This window comes from Solanum dulcamara, chromosome 1 (genome assembly GCF_947179165.1).
Source record: "Solanum dulcamara chromosome 1, daSolDulc1.2, whole genome shotgun sequence".
Classification (NCBI taxonomy): Eukaryota; Viridiplantae; Streptophyta; class Magnoliopsida; order Solanales; family Solanaceae; genus Solanum; species Solanum dulcamara.
Window position 1 is genome coordinate 65,480,797 of NC_077237.1, and position 6,345 is coordinate 65,487,141.

At 32.2% G+C, this 6,345-nt stretch overlaps 1 long non-coding RNA gene across 1 annotated transcript; it reads left to right on the forward strand.

Annotated features, from left to right (window-relative positions):
* Positions 1 to 1,720: 1,720 nt before the first annotated feature.
* On the forward strand, positions 1,721 to 6,199 carry LOC129892334 (uncharacterized). The gene is made up of 3 exons (XR_008767308.1): positions 1,721 to 2,446; positions 5,390 to 5,456; positions 5,693 to 6,199. It is a non-coding gene; the product is annotated as an uncharacterized LOC129892334 (long non-coding RNA).
* The last annotated feature ends 146 nt before the right edge of the window (positions 6,200 to 6,345 follow it).

Below are 6,345 nucleotides of genomic sequence, written 5' to 3' on the forward strand. Positions count from 1 at the left end.
TAGCACATTTTCACTATGTAGTAGACTCGGGCTTTTATGATTATGTATTTTGCAAGGGAGTTTTAAGTTGGAAATGATGAAGGGAGGTAGACATCATAGAAAGATGGTTGAAATGTGTTGCTAAACTTAAGGGCGCGGGTCATTGATTTTTTGGGAAGTTGGGCGGGCCACTTACCTATAATTGAGTTTGTATATAACTATAGCTACCACTCTATTATTCAAATGGCCCCATTCAAAACTTTATATGGTAGGAGGTGGCGTTCTCCTATTGGGTGGTTAGATGAGACAAGGTTGTTAGGTCCCTATTGAAATTCTAGATCGTTTAGTACGAAAATTGAGGACTAAGGAAATAGTTTCAGTGAAAGTATTACGGAGGAATCAAAGGATAGGGGAAACTACTTGAAAATCGGAAAAAAGACATGACATGTAGGTACCTCTTTTTTTTCACTCCTCCGGGTGATTTTAATGAAGGTACCAATTCTATTATGATCTTATATCACTGCGTATTCTTGTCTTCATGCCTATTCTTAAATACATCTCTAAAATGGTTGGGTTCATAGGTGCTATATTGCGTTTTAAAAGAATTAGTCTTGGAAATGAAGGTCTTAAAATGGATTCCTTTTGTAGTGTACCTTCCCCACATCTTGTTGAAATCGTCTTAACTACTCATTCTAGGACGAATGATTTCAAAGGGGGATATTGTAACACCCTGAAATTTCAAACTATGATCTAATCGTTCTTTAAATGCGTATAGATCTCAAACCCAATGATTTATAATGTTGCATAGGTACTGAAAACAATTCTTTACTGTAGTAAGAGCTTTGAATATGGATTAAGGTCATAAGGAACTTCTAGCTCAAAGTTAAGTTGAAAGCTTCTTTTCCAATTGAGTTTCCTTATAAGATTTTACTTGGAGTTAATTTCAAATGGTTATATCTCTTAGAAAATGAAGAGTTAGGTGACCCATAACTTATCAAATTAAAGTCTACACGTCTTCTTTCCAACACCACCAAATTTGTGTCAATTCGACTTTGGAGTAAAAATTTATGGCTGATTTACCACAGACACTCCACAAGTGCATGATGGCTCCGCGGCACAGAGACAAAGCGGACTTCACTGTCCGCTCGAATTACGTTCCATCTTCCAGCTCATATTATTCATTTTTCTAGGGGTATTTTTGTCTTAAAAACCTTTGAGAAGTTATCTAAATAGCTCTAAACACATATAAAATAAGTTTTTCATAATTATAACCCTCTCATTTGTTGACACCCAATTTTGTCCCACCTTTTTTTTCCTCGAGCTTCTAAATTACTAATAAGTCAAATACTTTATATTTTACTACTATTTTTTGTTCATTACTATTGTTACCGTCATTATCTATTATATACTATTACTACTGTTACTCTAATTTTTATTATTCTTATTTTTCACTACCTTTAACCTTACAAAAATTACTATTATTATCATATTACCAACTTTTTAAAAATAAATTGTCGTTACTTTATTTCAAGTTTATACTCACCAAAGTAATTATAACTCGATATTTATGTCTATAATATTTTAATTTTAAATGGTGAGTTTCATGATATTAGTACTTTACCTTCTGCATTTTTATTATTAACTTTTATCGCATAATATATATTGTATTAATTATCAAATGAGAAGCTCAAAAGAATTAATTTAAAGATGGAAAAAGGTCATCCCCAACCCATTTGCACTTCTAAAGTCAGTAATTTGGCTATCCAAAACACAACCCAATTTAACCTAAATAAGCTCATACGTTTTAGCCAAGTTCCCTAAACATAACTCGAATATTCAGCCCTTATTCAATGACAAATCTGTCTAAAAATAGACCCAAATGCAGTAGCCCAACTACCCGATGAACACACCCATTTCACTTATCTTCCTCTTCCATTTTTGTGTGTAAACTCAGTTTGTCAACAATGGATTCAATCAGCGCATGAGGCCAAGACACTTTTAAGAGTTCTGATTTTCTCCACCAAAAAACAGATTTAGACAGTATTTTATTCAAATTTCGAATTGATCTTCTCGGTTTTAAAAAATCAAGCTTCTCAAATCTCTAACTCGAACTCTAACATTCTTCTCCTATAAATATAACCTTATCTCTTCTTCAAAGGACATGTTCGAATACACACAAGAAGCACCACAGAAATCTTAACTCTCTGCATCTTTTATATTTTTATTCTGTCTCTGTTGACTTGCGGCCAGAACAGAGACATTCGAACTTTTTTTGGTTCCAAATCTGCTCTTAAGGGAGTAGATTTGAGGCCGCCGCCCCTGCTCCTTAAAAAACCATTATTCACTCATTTTACAAACTACTTTAGAGTATCTTCTGCCTTGCATTTTTTTTGTTTGATTCTTAACCGGCCAAAGAAGTAGATTTGAGTGGTCAAGTTCGACGCCCCAGTTCGCTGCCCTGAAATAGGTCAGTAACTTCGAGTCTGGTTCTTTTTTTAAGAATGTGTTGCAGCTTGTTTGTGTGTAAGGTTAAGGATCATTCTTCATATAAGTGTTCTCTTATATGTTTATGATTTGTAAAAAAAAATTGATTTAGAACTCATTCATTAAAAAAAAAAAATTGGCCTTAGGATGCATATACTCAACACTTCGTTTTGATTTTCTCTTGAAAACATTGCTGTAATAATCTGCATTAGCTCGAAAAGATAGGAAACAAATTTTGTAAGTAAATGTGTCATTAAAATATTTAATGTATGCTTGTATATGACTGTATGTAAGTGACTATGTCCAGATTGCCTAGATCATGTCTAGTCCTTTTTGAAAGTCTATTTTTGACGAGTTTTTAGAGAAAGTGTGTGCCTCTTCAGTAAAAAAATACATGAATTTGTTTGCTAGTACCCGCACTCCATTTTAGACGCGCTATCCCAATTTTTGCTTTACAATTTACATGATAATTTCATATGACTTGGAGTTCATATCTGTAGGTATTATTTAGGCCAGAACTGATTCGCATTGGCTCAATTCGTGCCTATGTTTGTTGATTCAAATTTATAGAAATTGTGATGTTTATTCAAAGTTACTCTATATATGATTGGTGTTGTGATAAGCATAGTTTTGTTTGAGTATTAGTCATCTATTTCTTTACGTTAAGTATGATTTTACGTGTCATTTGATTCTGCTATGAGCACTGATTTGTGTTGTGTTGTGTTTCAAGGATTAGAAATATTCTTAAAGCCTTAAAAGGATAAACGAAAATGTGTGGGTATCATATTTCAAATGAAACAAATTTAAAAAATTCAGGAAATCACGAATCAAAATTTTGAATCTTATGTTTTAGTCCAAGTTAATCAGTACTTGATGATCTTATACAAATCAATCTATTTTCCTTGCTTATTTTGTGATTAGCTTGGGTAAACCCTCGAAAAGGTACTATTTTATTTTATATCGTTAGGACTGATCTAGGGGAAACATTAACCAAAGTGGAACAGAAGGAATATGCATGTAATTGTTTTGGATTAGACTTAAAACAATGGGTGTTGTGGCTGATTTAGAAAAAGAAAAAGAGACAATAATTAAAGGTCCTCCAAAATCATACCCGACAAAAGCTTTTTTTTTAGAAATTAAAAGTAGTCTCCTTTTGAATTTTTTTTTTTTTTTTTAGATCGTGAAAGATAAAGGCATTGTTTATGTGGTTATGTGCTATTGAAAAGAGATTTTAATTGGAGACCATGTTGAATTATACTATTTAATTTTTCTTGTATGACAAATTTTATGATTTGGTTCTTGGAATGTTTCTTTGTCCATTTGAGTATTTCACTTTAATATACTGATCGAGTTCCTATTTTTCTTTCTAATTTTTCTTTATTTCCCTTCTTTACATGTACATTTTGTAGCAAAATGGAGTCTTTGTAAAGGACTCATACTGGCCATGCAGTCTCTCTTTGAGACTCGATGTTGCTACTAGATCCCAAACGCATATCTCCATTCACTTCTCTCGCTCTCTCTAAAGTTTTTTAAACAAAAAAATAGAGAAACTCTGGGATTTTGAATTCACTTTTTCATCAAAACTTCTCTTCCTCCCTTATAAAATGACCAACAGGAGTAAGAAGAGAGGAGAGGAGATGAGATTGTCTGTTGCATTTGACCTGTCCAATGCTTGATATTTTTATCTTCCTTATGTCCAAATGTTTATTTGATTTATTGTTAGAATGCTGCCTTAGAATATCTAAACCTTTAGATAAGGTGATTGGGATATTATTTTTTCTACAAGTCTGAAAGAGCTTTTTTTTAGAGTCGCTAAATATTTGTTACTCAATGAGTCTTTAAATTTTCTCTTGAAATCAATTGGCTCTCTCATGTACGAAGCAAATGATTTGTTTAATTAGGAAGCTCAGTCTTTTTTTAAAAAAAACAACCCCATTTGAGAAATATTCATATGTCTAGTCTTAAAAATGATTTTGAAGCTTTTGGAGAATTCGTGTAAACTTTGTAACAAAATGAGTGTCTTGATAAGATTTGCTTAATAAAACTCTTGGGCCTTTGGCCCAAAATTTGAAAGAATAAGCTATGGATTTTTAGAATTTAAATCTTTCAAGGCTAAGATCCATTTGATTTTAACATAAATTGATTCTTTTCTAAGCATTTTCTTTAAATATTGCTCTAATTAATTTACATACAAGTTCATCGTACTATTACTTATTTTCCAACCTTCTTATTGTTAAAACTCATAAAATACTCTCAAACATTTCTTTTCCATCTAATAAGTTTTTTTTATATTTTTATTAACCTAAGTTTGACTGGTAACCGTTTTTAAAGGATCTTAAAGGATGCTTAATTTCTTCCCTTTAGGATAACTAGAACCCTTACCTAGAATCATATAAAGTCAAATGGATCATTATTTGGAGTTAACTTTAGCATTAAATTAGTTAATTATTTAGGCATCCTAATTTACCTAAAAAATAATTGGGTGGCGGCTCCTTAAGTTAATTAATTAGGAACCACCAATATGTTGTACACTGTTTGACCTCGAGTTAAATTGGGGTATAACATCATTCATTCCTAATTTACTACTCTCAAGAACTTCAAACAAAAACCCTCAAGGCTTCACTAAGCAAGATCTAAGGTTAACTCTCAAGGTATCTTTCCTAAGTTCTTAATCAAAAGGTATGTTTGAACATTCCCTATTTCAAATTACTCATACAAGGTTCATATTCTTTTATTTGTATTTTTCTAATTTATAAATTGAGGTTAGGGTTGAGAGATGATTTCATGAAAATTGATTACATATGATTTTTGTCTTTCTTTTTCGGTTATATTATGTATGTATACTGTTGTCCCTTCCCCTGGGTTGCATGCCAGTACTCATCGGCGTACTGACCATCCTTGGACGCTACATTGTTTCATCATGTAGGATCGGAGACACAAGTTTGTGGTTCGGGGAAGTAGTAGATCTTTTCGGGACAACAGTTAGCATTGTGGTAAGCTTTCCATCCTCCGGAAAGAGGACTTTTCTTTATTTTTATGATATGTCAGGGACATGACTTTATTTTTTGTTAGTAGAAGTTTCGTAGACCTATGATATTAGAGTTGGTTTTCTTATCAAGAATCGAATTGATTTTTCTCTTTTGGATTCTTTGAATAGTAATGAAATGGGCCTTATCTTCTGCATTGATATTTAATTTGATATTTATTTCAAATTATCTGAATTAAGCAGGTTGGTCGATACTCTCGGACCTAATGGGGTTTCAAGTGCCATGTCATGTCTAGGGTGGAATCTCGAGGCATGACAGAAGAAGAGACTGCAACTTTAATTTTTTTCAGAACTGTTTCAGCCAGAGATCATGGTATCAGCAAGAATAGGACTCCCATATTCTTAAAAGACATGTTCCAAATACCAGTATTTCCTCCACTTAAAATTGAGAAAAAAGAATAAAAAAAGTTTGGCACAGATGATGGGCAAGCAAAAGTTTAAATTCTAATGAAAATTGGATTGAATTGGGTCATTTAATTAGATTAAAAACATTATGTGCACCAATGAAAATCGACCACTTGTTTAGTTAAATTACACATCAGATATCTCTCAACTAAAGGACATTTGAACCTAAAGAAAACATTAAAGGAATTTTTAAATCAATAGGTGGAAGAAAATATTTTTGAACCATTTCTATAAGGTGAAGAACATTTTTGAGCCTTTTTTCGTATTTTCTATTAAGTCACTACATGTTTAATCAAAGAGTATATGTATTTACTGAACCAAATCATGGTTTCTATAGAAAAGGACCAATAATACTTAATGTATTGAAAATGGCTCACATGTGCCTCGTGTTAATTCCCTAGGTTTTTTTTCTCCATATGTGACTTACGCGT